The following is a 14,249-nucleotide window of genomic DNA, read 5'->3' on the forward strand; positions in this document are numbered from 1 at the left end:
CTGTGTGTCTTATTTCCTCCTTGGTCGCTCAGTGGGCTGTCTCACACTCAAGTAACCTGTATTTTACTTAATAAAGATGCCCAAGGAGGAACAGTACTGACGCTGGCAATGCAGGTATGTCGACGGGAAGCTGGCTGGCTGTAGAGACAGAGAGAAATGGGAGAGGGGAGTACATTGAAGCTGTTAGGAGCTGTGCTGAGAACGAATCTATGCATGAAATCCTGGCAAGGGGGCATTATGCTCGCACTTCAACTTGCAAGTGTGATATCTGAGGGCATAATGCACACTTAGTTCCAGGATTTGGCTCTGTCTGTGGTTTCAGGCCTCCACTGAGAGTCTATTTCTGAATGCTGGACTGCGGGTGGGGACTTATTTATATATATTATGCCTATATGTACACACACACACACACACACACACACACACACACACACACACAGAGAGAGAGAGAGAGAGAGAGAGAGAGAGAGAGAGAGAGACAGAGACAGAGACAGAGAGAGACAGAGACAGAGAGAGACAGAGAGACAGAGACAGAGACAGAGAGAAAGAGAGACAGACACACACACACGCAGAGACACACACACAGACACACACAGAGAGAGAGAGAGAGAGACAGAGAGAGAGACAGAGAGAGACAGAGAGAGAGAGAGAGAGAGAGAGAGACAGAGAGACAAAGAGGCAGAGACAGAGACAGAGAGAGAGACAGACACACACACACACACACAGAGGTGAGGGAGAGAGAGAGAGAGAGAGAGAGACAGAGAGAGAGAGAGAGAGAGAGAGAGAGAGAGAGAGAGAGAGAGAGAGAAGAGAACAAGCCCTGAAAAGTTGGTTCTCTTCAAACATTTGGGTACGAGGGATCAAATTCAGGCTGCCAGGCTTGCTGACAAGCCCCTTTACTCGAGGAGTCATCTTGTTGGCTCTAAGGGATTCTAACTAACGATGCTGATTAATTCTGGAGGTGTAGCTCATTCGCTGAATGCTTATCTAAAATGTATGAGGCCCTCATTCAATTCTTAGTATCTCCCTTCCAAAAGTTTATTGATCACAGGTGATTTATTTTCTTGCTGTTTTACATAACTGACTCCATTTAGATGCTAACAGTCACGTGGATGAGCACCACCATACTCATCCTCCTCTTGTAGGTGCTGAGGTAATGAAGTGACCTGGGTAAGCTGGGAAACAGCTGGCTCCTCCCCTGCTATCCTATGACACGTCTGTATCAGCCAATGATCGTGCAAACGTTTCAGGCACTGAAATTCACATTCCACGAGCTCATTTTTTATCCCATAATACCAAGGCTTTTTTTCCCTTCTAGCTCCAGCCTTTAAAATTATATGAAATGCTCTGTTCCAACTTCCAGAAGACAGTCATTCAAGTATTTCCAAAGACTAAAAATAGTATTTTGTGTTCATTAAAATAACATATGCTCATTGTAGAGGGTTTGTAAAAATTCAGAAGGATATAAGGAGATTTTAAAAAGTCCTTGATAACCAAAGAGAAAATAGATGATAATTGCCAAGAATCTCTTGGCTTTTGGGCGCTGCCTTTTAAGATGTGTATTTTGTTAAAGACATGTGTCAAACTTGGGGCCAATCAAAACACTTAGACCACTGGCGTGGTGTTTTCATCAAGCCACATTTTGTCTTTATGTAAAATCTTGTTCTTAGGACCAGTGAGATGGCTCAGCTGATGAAAGCACTTGCTGGTTGCTGGTAATAACTTGAATTTGATTCCTGAGAGAAGCATCGTGGAAGGAGAGAACCGATTTTCTTTTTGTTTGTTTTGTTTTTCAAGACAGGGTTTTTCTGTGTAGCTTTGACTGTCCTGGACTCACTTTGTAGACCAGGCTGGCCTCGAACTCACAGAGATACACTTACCTCTGCCTCCCAAGTGCTGGGATTAAAGGTGTGCACCACCACCACCCAGCTGAGAACCGATTCGTTAACATTGTACAGTGACCTCCACACACATTACACGGCACTCACACGTACACACACACATGCGTGTGCACACACACACACACACACACACACACAAATGTAATTAAAGACCTAAAATATTAATTGTGATATTTTACTTTTATTTATGTGTGTATTCCTGTGTGTGGGAATATGCACATTCATGTAGCTGCCCATGGAGGCCAGGAGAGGGCGTTGGATCCCCTGGCACTGGAGTTATAGGTAGTTGTGAGATCCCAGATGAGTGTTCTCAGAACCAAACATGTGTTTCACAAGTGCTCTTACCCACTGAGCTGTCTTTACAGTCCCAGTGTAAAAGTTTTGTAAGTGTGCCTTATAAGCTGTGTCTCGATTTGCTCTTTTGTCATTTTGAACACTTTTGCATCATCCAGATTCTACTACTATATTGTGTAACCCACAGTACACTTCCAGGTTTGTGGACAATGAGATCTTCCCAAACCCTTAACGCAGACATTGATAAAACACAGAACAGGACTGAGCTCCGGGGTACTCTACTAGGGCCCCCTTTCCAGGTTCACACGAGCACACTCACTAGCCATGTATGACAGCTGTTCAAGGATGTACAAATCTGTGTAACAACTTTTTCATTGAATCCCCGCCCCCTCCCCCACTGTATCTGTGATGACTTAATGATTTGAGTAAAACTGGGGTTTCATCTATGGAATTTCTAACCAATACTAGTAATAGTAATGTCAAAAAAAAAAAAAGAGGCATACCTCACAGTATCTTTCTTAGCAACCTGAGGTTGACTGACTTTTTCCCCCTTTAATTTGTAAGCTTTCACAAGTTATCCTCTAAATACTTCATTCTAGAACTTTCCTGAAATCATGCCAGTGTGTGACTTCTGATTCTCACCGCAGTGCAAGTAGAATGTGTGGACAACTGGCCTTGACTGACGCTTAATGAGCTAAAGAAATGGCCGTGGGGGACATGCTGTCTTACGCTTTCTTCGGGAGAACAGCTCTGTTAACATATAGCAAGTGAGAAAGCTTCAGGCTAATGATACGGCCAGTGACAGGGAGATTGTGGTTTCGATTGTTGGCTCAGGTTTCTCAATTGAATAATGCCAGTGAAGGGTGACTTTATTTATGGTTTGGATCAGCTACAAGGCTACCTGACTTTATAGAGCAGATAGTGCATATAAATTGTCTTTTTTGTAAGTCAAAATTCTGCCTAAGCTGTTACTTGGGGAGTTAGGTTTTCAAGGCCATCTTGTGGTGAGACATTTTATAGAGTCAAGAATTTTCCAGTGATTTATCTGTTTGTTTAGATTGTAAATATCGGGGTCACTTAAAAGTAAGGTAAATATATCACGTGCCCCTTTGCCTTTAGATACAGTAGCAAGTGGCCTCACATTAACTTTAGTGAATGTCACCCTGAGAAAATAGGGTTGGGAATTTTGTGGGACTCCAGAGAGCCGTGTGTAAAATCTGGAAAGCTCACTTTAAGAGAAATGCTCACCTTGTGGTTCCGACTCTCTTTGACTTCTTTGATTGATAGTTTTATTTTTTTTTAAATGGCCTCAATCAATAACCAGAAGAGAATTCTAGTTGTTCACCTTTCCAAGAGTATTGTTGTATCTCAGTTGGCAGAGCGAGGCCTGGACCTCACTGCTGAGGCACTGGTCACCCGTGTGTGACCCACTTACCTGAGGTGGAGCTGTGTGACAGCGAGAATCTCAGCCTCACCACTGCCACAGCTTCACTTTTTTTTTTTTTTTTTGGTACTGTGGACTGAGCCAGGGCCTCATGCATGCTCAGCACACACCCTACACTGAGCTACAACTGTAGCACTATATCTCCATTGGCTGTCATAACACACACACACACAGAGAGAGAGAGAGAGAGAGAGAGAGAGAGACAGAGAGAGAGAGAGACAGAGACAGAGACAGAGACAGAGACAGAGAAAGACAGAGAGACAGAGAGAGGGAGACAGAGACAGAGACACAGAGAGAGAGAGAGAGGAGACAGAAAGTGCCAGCGTTCTTTCCTTTTTTTATCATTCTTAGACATTGCCTAGGGAGTGGTGCCACCCACATCCACAATGGGTCTCCCACCTCACTTAACCCAACCAAAAAACTCCTTCACAACGTGTCCAGTTATTTGTTCCCATGGTTACTCTGAGCCCAATCAACTAACTGTCAAGATTAACTATCTTGGCTCTGTGTGCACTGACTCCGTGGTGGTGCTCCACACTGGTGCGATGGGCCCGTTCTGTGACATCTTGGATGGTACCTATTCAGGCTGGTTTAACAAAGCACCCACATTAGGTGGTGGCTTCTGAACACTGAACATTGATTTCTCCTAGCTCTGGAGTGTAAGAAGTTCAAGATCAAGGCATTGGCGGACCTGGGGTCTACTAAGAGTGTATCTCTTGGCTCAGATGAGAGCGTCTTGTGGGTGTTCTCTCACGGGGGGGGGGGGGGGGGGAGAGGCAAGAGCAAAGGAGCTCACTGGATCCCATTGGTGAGGGCTCCGACATCACGGCCATACCCTCTCCTAGTGACCAACAGGTGAGTATAGGGACGTGTACATCTGGACTTTCTGGTGCCTGAGAGTCCCTTCTCATCTGAATTTCTGCAGTTTCTTTTGATGCCTTTAATCTCCTAACTGAGATTTCTTTCCTTTGCTATTTGTATGCGCGTGTTTCCATATCTCGTTTATTTACATGAACAGTTTGCCTAAATTTCCCTGTGTAACATGTCCCCAGGTCAGACATCGGCTCTCCACCCAAACTCTCTTCTTGATCCTAATGTCATGTTATCTCTGAAATCCCAGAGCCTGGCAAGGATCCTTTACACATATCCAATCTTACGCTGCAGAGATTTGTTTTATTATCTACGCTTGTGTGCATATGTCTCTCTGTGTGCAGCTTCCATGGAGGGGAGGCCAGACGAGGCCATTAGATGTCTTGAGGCTGGAGCTGTAGGCAGCCGAGAAGCCGCCTATTATGGGGGATAGGAACCAAGCTCCAGTCCTTTACAAAGCAGCAGCTGTTCTTAATCACTGAGCCATCTTTCCACACCTAGAATCTCCTTCCTTCTTCCTTCCTTCCTTCCTTTCTTCCTTTCTTCTCTCCCTCGCCCCCTCCCTCTCTTTTTTCCTTTCTTTGAAAGTGTTACTGGATTTTAAACTCAAGACCTTGCACACATCACTTTGCACACCTCTGGCATCTATTCAGTGTTTAATGAATGTTTGTTTTTCATTATGGTTATGACTATGATCTTAACATGATTAGGGTAACCATAAACTGAAACAGCCACACATTTATTTATGTTGATTTATTCAGTGAGGACTATGGTTAAGATTGACTAGGTGCTGGCACTGGCTTCAAATTGGACTCAAACAGTTTTGTACAGGACCGAAGGCAGTAGCTCCGTTGACAAAGCACTTGTCCTGCAATCGCAGGCACCTCCTTGTGGTTCCTAGAACCCAGGTGAAAAAAAGAAAAGCGGGCTGTAGGGGACCAGTTTGTAATCCCAGCTCCGGGAGACAGGTGGATCCCAGGGCTTTCAGGCCAGTCAGCCTAGCCACACTTGGAAAGTTCCAGGCAAGTGAGAAACTGTCTGGAAAAAAACAAGGAGAAAGTGCCCTGATGTGGCTTTGTTGGGGGAAGTGTGTCACTATGGGGGTGGACTTTGAGGTCATATATATGCATGTGCACTCCCCAACACACATGAACCTGTGCACACATGAAAACAGAGGCACACACATTCCTTAGTACAATAAAATGTTTCTTTTGATGCTTTACTTTAGTGTTTGCTATGTATCTCACCATCTCATTGTGATAATTTATAAAGAGCAGCTATACTAACCTTATCTAGCAATTGGAGTACTATTTGATCAACACACAATGTCTTGCCATTTGCCAAAAAGTATTTGTTTTAAAATTTGTTTTCTAGCTCTGGAGAGATGACTCAGCAGTTAAGAGCATGCACAACTCTTGCAGAGAAACAGTTTAGTTCCCAGGATCCATGCTGAGTGACTTACAATTGCTTCCAATTCCAGCTCCAGGAATCCAGTGCCCTCTTCTGGCCTCTTTGGGTACTGTACTTACATACAGACACACAGACACAGACAAACACACACACACACACACACACACACACACACACACACACAGACAAACACACAGACACAGACACACACACACACACACACACACACACACACACACACACACAGACAAACACACAGACACAGACACACACACACAGACACACACACACACACACACACTGTTTAAGAATTGTTTTCTCAGCCGGGTAGTGGTGGGGTACTTGGGAGGCAGAGGCAGACGGATCACTGTGAGTTCAAAGCCAGCCTGGTCTACAAAGTGAGTCCAGGACAGTCAAGGCTACACCGAGAAACCCTGTCTCAAAAAACAAAACAAAACAAAACAAAACAAACAAAACAAAAAAATTGTTTTCTCTCTAAACAGTTTTCATCACTTTTTGAGACAGGATCTCATGCAGCCTAGGCTGGGCTCAAATCAGCTGAGGCTGCTCATGTGCTCCTTATCCTCTGCCCCCACCTCCAAGTGCCAGGATTAAGGGCACGTACCACCCGTGCTCAGTTCGTCATTTTAATTTTCTTGGATAATTCTATTGACAACCTGAAATATGAAATAAGTAGATTAATACAACCCAGATCACTCAATACTCCATTCCACTTAATAGCATAGCTACATAATTTTATGGGCCTTACAGAACGAAAATGGTGCTCTCATTATTAAGAATTTCAAAGGCCGGGGCTACAGAGATGGCTCAGCAGTTAAGAGCACTTGCTGTCCTTTCAGAGCGTCGGAATTCAGTTCCTAGCAGGGCCCAGTTAAGCAGCTGGAAAAAGAACTCCTTAATTTCCACTCCAGGAGATTGACTGAAAGCTGCTTCAGGCCATCTCAGGGACCTGCGCTCATGTGCACACACTCCATCTCAATACATGTACACACAATAAACATAAAACAAACTTTAAAAAATTCTGAAGAATTCTAAGGGCTATAAGTGTAGTCGAAAGAGTGTGTCTTATACTCTAGTTCCCTTCTCAATATCCCCTGAAACAAAATCAACATGACAGCCGGAGTATCTCAATCGTAGAGCCCATCCTAGTACACATATACATATATGTTGGCATAATGTTCCTGTGGACTGTGTACAGGTTTCCCTTGTTCATTCGAATGCTGATTTCTCTACGTCACTGTCTGCATCACTCTGGACATTGCAGCGTGATGCTTATTCTAAGTGTCCCCGGTCTTAAGTTTGTGTAAACATGCCACCGTTTGTTCTCTGTATTGCCAATAAAAGCCAACTAGTTGATGCTGAACAATAACAGAGAACAGGGTGGGGCATCCTGGTCCAGTGAGGGGACGAGAAAGAGAAGGAAGGGAGGATGGAGCCACTAGGAGAAGACTAGGCAGCATCAGGAGGAATGAGCCAGACCTAGGACATGAGTGAAAAGCAAATATAAAGTAGAAAATCAGAATGGGATGAAACTATACTAGCATGGAGGCTCAGGGTGGAGTAATTATGGTGCAGCATGGTGCTGTAGGCTAATTAAATAGGCCCTAGTCGTTTTGTGTGTGGTTATTTGGGTATACGGCTGGCTAAGGAGCAACTGTTGATTTCACTAAAATAATAAATTAATATTAAATATTAATATTCACTCAACACATATACTCATGTGTGTTTACACCACTATTATCCCCTTTGAAAAAAAGAAGAAAGGCTTGGTGTGGTGGCACATGCCTTTGATCCCAGCATTTGGGTGGCAGAGGCAGGTGGATCACTGTGAGTTCGAGGCCAGCCTGGTCTACAAAGCGAGTCTAGGACAGCCAAGGCTACACAGAGAAACCCTGTCTCAGAAAACCAAAAACCAAAAAGAAGAAGAAGAAGAAGAAGAAGAAGAAGAAGAAGAAGAAGAGAGGAAGAGGAAGAGGAAGAGGAAGAGGAAGAAGAAAAATAGAACTTCAAGATGGAGGCAGCTGGCTTTAAACAAAGACTTAACAGTCAGTACATTGATGTCATGTTATTATTCCATTTCTTAGACTCCACAGTTAAGGACTTGTGGTGGTTTGAATAGGCATGGCCCCCACAGACTCATGTGTGTGAACGCTTGGCCCATAGGGAGTGGCACTACTAAGAGGTGTGGCCTTGTTGTAGTAGATGTGGCCTTTTTGGAAGAAGTGAGTCCCTGTGGAGACCGGTTTTGAGGGCATAAATATGCTCAAGCTACGCCCCGTGTGGTAGACAGTTTCCTTCTGCTGCCTGCGGATGCAGATGTAGAACTCACTGGGCCCTTCTCCGGCCACCATGTCTGCCTGCACACTGCCCTGTTTCCCTTCGTGACAATAACGGACTAAGCTGTAAGGCAGCCCCAATTAAATGCTGTTCTTTATAAGAGTTGCTGTGGTCATGGTGACTCTTCACAGCAATAGAGCCCTAACTAAGATAGGTATCAGCCTAACACCATGCTGCAGTAAAGCAAGCATGGTCTAGTATCTAACACAGGCAGAGCCAGGAGCAACTGTCAGAACTTCTGCATACTATAGAAAAAAAAAATCTATGACCGGCATAAACTCTACCTTACCCAAGAAAAAAGACACTTTAACATTAAAAAAAAAAAAAAAAAAAAAAAAAAAAGACAAGGCCAGCCTGGTCTGCAAAGTGAGTCCAGGACAGTCAGGGCTGGCCCTGTGTAGCATACTAGGACATGAATACAATTAGACATGACTGAGCCATGTGTGTGCTGCCTGTGACTCCCTCTTTAAGTAGATGTTAATTCTGAAAACTAAATTTTAAGCTAGCAAACCGAATTGACCATGGCTTCTGTGGCTATTCACCTAAATTCTCAGAATCTGGCTTTTGTGGTGTATAAGGCAGTGTTTCTGGGTTTGAGGGACATTAAGAATAAAATGATTAGTCAACCAGGATGGATGGAAAATAGGATGCTCACACCTCCTGAGACTCAACAGTGTGAGACACTCCCCAAGTAGTTTGCACGTCCAGGCAGTCAGCCTTCACGCGGGAAGGAGTGCCCAGGGCACTGTCCAGGACAGAGGCCGCCATTGCACTGTCTGTGGTTCTAGAGAAGCCATTGGCAGCATCAGGTCCCCGAACCCCTGACCTCCTGCTCTCTCAGCTCACTTTCCTTCTCTTGGACTTACCGCCCCCCTACCCAGTGTTTCTAAAGATCAGAAGAAGATTGGACTTAAGGGTGGCTGAGAGCCGGTGTGTGGGTGCTGGAAACCAAACCCGGGTCCCCTGCACGAGCAAGTGCTCTTAACTGCTGAACCATCTCTCCAGCTCTCGCAGGAACTGTTTCCACTCCCACCAGCAGCCTGACATTTTCCTGAGCTCACCCTTTGCTTGTGTACAGCACTTTGTGACTATCTCCGTGGTTTTTCTTGAGAACTTCGGAAGAGGTTTTGTGAGGTGCCGCAGTAAAGAAAGCTAGCTTAGGAACAACAGCTTGCCGTCTGGATTTTCCAACTTAGCTCTCACAAGCGGAAAAGACAGATCCCCTCACACGGAGTTTGCTCCCTTCCTAAATCTCATCATGCTCTAATTCCTAAGGGCAACCCTGCAAATTACAGTTTAGCCTCAGGACAGGCTCGGAAGACAGCAGATGCTAATAAGGAAGGTAGAGAGAGAAAAAAAAAAAAGGTCCCGGGCTGAGAATTTCTCAAATAAAAAATTCCATTACTTCAACCCCCAGGAAACCGGTTCCTAGTTTTTTGCTCTACCATAATTCACCTCCTCTTGAATTAAGCATGTCTGTTGTTGGCCAGAATTCCATGGACTTAAGAATTTAATAAAGAATTCGATTTCCTTCCTTAACCCCAGAGGCTGGAAGACTTCAGATTCCCTTCTTCTGCTGAACAGGCCAAAGCTGCAGACGCTGGGCTAACGTCTGTGTATAGCAGGGGCTTGCCTCCTCTGAAGAGACCTTTGCCACGCCAGGGCCATGCTTACGCTGGTCCAGTCTAGCGTCCAGTTCACAGGCTGGGTTTTGAGCTCATGAGAATGGAAACAGATGTTTGATTCAGCTGAATCCAAGCACAGCCAGTTTTAATACATAAAGGAGTGGGAAAATGGAAAGAAATTTTACATAAGTCTCCTACAATGCAGAGAAAGGCACAGAATTTTAAGATAATTTTATCTATCTATCTATCTATCTATCTATCTATCTATCTATCTATCACCTATCTATATCCATCCATCCATCCATCCATCCATCCATCCATCCATCCATGATGATTAATCTAGAATTACCTAGGAGACAAACATCTGAATATATTTTGGTTGGTTTAAATGAGATGGGAAGACTCACCTTAAATATGGGGCACATCATCCTATCGTTTGGGGTTCTGGACTGAAACACACACACACACACACACACACACACACACACACACACACACACACACACAGAGTAGACAAGAGCTAAGCAGCACCTATGTCCACCGCTGTCTGATTTCTGAATGTGGAAGCATCGTGTCCAGCTGCCCAATGTCCCTGCCACCATGCCTTCCCACCACTGAGTGTGACCTGGAACAAACTCACCCTTCTTGAGTTGCCCTTGTCAGGTGTTTCATCACAGCAATAAGAAAGTGCTGGGGCACTATTCACCTGCCTGGCTACTCTCCTGCTGTGATCCACTGACATTTTAGAGCAGATCTCGCTCTTCAAGTTCACTGAGCAACATTCCCAAGGGTCCTCTCCCCTGGGCCATGCCCAGAAAATGAAGACACTGTCAGGTCATTAAGAATTTCATAGACATTTTCCTGTAAATGACATTATATCAATTACTCAGTAAGCTAAGGCAGGAGTGCCCTTTGAGCCCAGGAGTTCAGGACCAACCGCCTCAGACAACATAAGACTCCATCTCAAAGACAAACAAACAAACAAACCACAGCACCTGTAAAAATAGAAGAGAAGGATGCTTATCTTTTCTGATTTGTGGCTAAGTAGTCATTTAGTTAATCTGAATGCAGTCTGTACTTTCCTCTAAAAACAAATATACTTTGTCTTTCTGGGCATGTGCTCAGATGACAAAGACTGGTAAATCTCAGAAATGTGGGCACACTACAAATGTGTTCTGTGCCTGCTTCCACCAATAACTTCCCCAGTGGTGAGAGAAACACGTTCTATTGACACGGGCATCATTCTAAATTGGAATTTAGATCCCTAGTCACAGGATTATAGACCATTAAGCCTCACAGATCTGTTCTACAAAGGGGTGGGGCCCCCCCATTTTGCTTTCTATGCTAGGCCGTGCCTCTTGCCTTCCCGCTTTTCTGAGAGGATTTCAAAGTTGGCTTCCAGCAGCTGTCACAATAATTCCCGCCTTTCTTAACGGCATTCATTAGAAAATAAAACCAGATATAATTAACAAACAAACAAACGTATCTGCCTGCCGTTCCGACTTGTTATAATAAGTGTTATTTCTACTTACAAAGAGTTTCTTGTTGGCATCCTGCTGTTCCCTTAATAAGACTCCTGAGTCCTGGCAGAAGAGGAGCCGGCATTAAAACGAAGCCCTGACTTGTCGTTTCCTTCTTCCCCTCTTGTCTGTGTTCAGTCCAGTTCACACTGAGCCCAAGAAGAACCAGAAGGCCTAAAGTGAACATGGCTGGCACGGAGGGCAGGGTCCTGGTGCTTCTAGCCTTGACTGAGGCGAGATGCTGGATTTGGGACAGTAGAAAGTACTCTCACTTCCTTACTGTGGGGCCCAGGGACCCCCCCCCCCTTCATGTTCCTGGAAAAGTTGCTCAGCTGGATGGTGACGTCCTAAGGCTCCTGATAAGTTTCAGAGGCTCGGGCGAGTGGATAGAGTCAGAGAGGACCCTGACCCTCAGCTCTGGTCTGTAGGTATGGTGATACAGGGGGCCAAATGAAGTGATGAGGCAGCTGCTAAGGCAGTTACGATGCCACAGACAGGCTGACTGCTGCTGTATGATCAGGTGCTCCTGGTTGTGGGTTTTCTTCTTCGGATTATTTATTTGTGTACGTCTGTGGTGTGTTTACTTGTTCATGTGTGGCACAGGTGTGGATCAGAGTGCAGAAACAGACTAGGCCAGCCATTGACTGCAGGTGTCTTCCTTGGTTGCAGCACACCCTATGTTTTAAATTTTATTTATTTGTTCACTCATTCATCTATCGTTTTTATTATGTGCACGTGTATGCTTATGCCATGGTGTAAATGTAGAAGTCAGAGGATGTCTCTTGGGATTTAGTTGTCTACTACCACCTTATAGGATATGGAGACTGAACAAAGAAAATCTGGCATACGCCAAACCTCCCTTACTTTCTCAGCCACCTTGCTGGCCCACACTTTTCATCATATGCTTTGAGACAGAGTCTCTCTCATTGAACCTGGGGCTCAGTGACCCTGCTGGGCCCCCTGGCCATGAGTTTCAGGTATCTGCTGTCTCTTTTACCTAATGCTGGATTACAGAACTCCTACACCTGGAAACCTGAACTCAGGTCTTCGGGTTGTGAGGAAGCACTTTAAGGACAGGGACAGAGGTAGCTCCTCAGCCTCTGACTTTGGATTTCAGAACTTATTTTAATTCTGGAGGAGGCAAAAGAGAATCACAAACTCCCATGCCCTCATAACTCGTTCTCAGTTCTTCCTCATGGTTTGTTAAGCTATGATTCACTGTCACCAGCTTCTTGCTCTTGTGTCGCTTTTGGAACAAATGCATGACGTTGTATCATCCATTTTACTCATAATTCTAGATTTTTATTTATAAAAAAATGAAGACTTATTTTAAAAATATATAACTACAGGGGTTGGAGGTGTAGTTCAATGGAAGGGCTCTTACTTAGCCTGTGTGTAGCCCTGGGTTGGAGTCCCAGAACCACACACACAAATAAAGCAAATTAAAAATGTAAACTATCCGTACTCTGATACCATCAACACACCTGAGAGTGATTGGTCCCTCAACACAAAACACTTACGTTTTCAGCTATTTTATAGATAAAACTTTTAAGGTTTTGTTTGTTTGCTGTTTTAATTTAGGCTTCAAGGATGCTTTGACCCTTCTACTCCTCCAGCTGCTGCCTCCAGCTGCTGCCTCCTGTGCGGCCATGCCTGGACGCAATAGTTTGTTTGATCACGAGTCAAGTAGTGTCCCACAAAATGATTGGCTGACATGTTTATTAAGTCTGTCTCTCGTTTTAGAACAAAGTTTATTTTGGAGTGATTGTAGCCTCGCAGGGCAGTTGTAAGCGTACACACAGAGTTCAAGCTCTCTTCACCCCATTTCTCCTCTATTAGCCTCTTACACAACCATCCCATATTTGGCAAAAGTTGAGAGTTTAATATGGGCGCATTGCTATTAAGCACCCATGGGCTGTATTCGGGTTTTACTAGTGTGTTTTGTCCCTTGACTGTTTCTTTTTTGTCCCAGGATCCAACCCAGAAGGCCTTTGTGCGTGCAGGCGTGGTGATTCCTGGACTCTTCTGACAGTCCCGAAGAGTACTAGTGGGGTGCTTTGAGGAAGTTCCTCAATTTGAGTTTGTTTCAGGTTTTCTCATGATTAGACTAGGCTGTAGGCTTGGGGGGAAGCATATCACAGATTCCTTCCTATGTAGTGTGTGTGTGTGTGTGTGTGTGTGTGTGTGTGTGTGTGTGTGTGTATCAGGTATTAGCATTTATATCATGGTATCAGAGTGTCAATGTGTATATCATTGTGCCAATATGTACATCATTGTTATCAATAAGTATATCATTGTATCAGTGTATATGTCACGGTATCAATGTGTACACCATTGCATCAACGTGTGTCACTGTGTATGTCATTATAATTTTATGTCTTAAATTTCTCCTCCTCTCTCCTCTTTCTCTTCTCTTTCAGTCTCTCTTTTTCAGACAGAGTCTCACTGTGTAATTGAAAGCGACTATAAACCCTCAATGCTCCTGACTCAGCTTCCCAAGTCTGGGACTCTAGTCTCGTCATCACCACGGCAAGCACCTGTCTTTTTAATGTGGATGGTCTGTTGCATCTCCTGGGTTGTTGTCAACAACTGGAGGCCTGGGTCATCATTTAGGCTGAGTAATGAGTAAGAAGAAGGTGGGTTGGGTAGTATATGCTAGAAGGCCATGACTTAAGCGCTCGATCCCCAGGGGCCAATATCAGAAGCTGTTGGGGTTTTTCAGGAAGTGCAACCTCATGAGCAAAGCTTAGGATGCTGGGAGTTGTGTTTTTGAGAGGGATGTGGGGCCCAGTGGGACTGTCTACCCCTGCTTCCTAGCTTGTGATGT

At 44.6% G+C, this 14,249-nt stretch overlaps 2 long non-coding RNA genes across 4 annotated transcripts in view; one reads left to right on the plus strand and one right to left on the minus strand.

Annotated features, from left to right (window-relative positions):
- LOC311603879 overlaps nucleotides 1–14,249 on the plus strand; it is an 86,042-nt gene that overhangs the window by 38,495 nt on the left and 33,298 nt on the right. The gene's annotated exons all lie outside the window — the stretch shown is intronic.
- The window catches only part of LOC311603878, a 34,783-nt gene that overhangs the window by 17,176 nt on the left and 3,358 nt on the right, over nucleotides 1–14,249 (minus strand). For 2 of the 3 annotated variants that reach the window (XR_014781302.1, XR_014781303.1), the window contains exons 3-4: nucleotides 11,435–11,485; nucleotides 10,770–10,897 (exon numbers count right to left, since the gene is read on the minus strand). The exons of the other annotated variant lie outside the window; for it this stretch is intronic. This is a non-coding gene — a long non-coding RNA (uncharacterized lncRNA). Of the gene's footprint in view, nucleotides 1–10,769; nucleotides 10,898–11,434; nucleotides 11,486–14,249 lie in introns of those variants that run through there. 3 annotated transcript variants of the gene reach the window in all.

The sequence above is a fragment of the Acomys minous genome, assembly GCF_964271855.1.
Source record: "Acomys minous genome assembly, chromosome: 8".
Lineage (NCBI taxonomy): Eukaryota > Metazoa > Chordata > Mammalia > Rodentia > Muridae > Acomys > Acomys minous.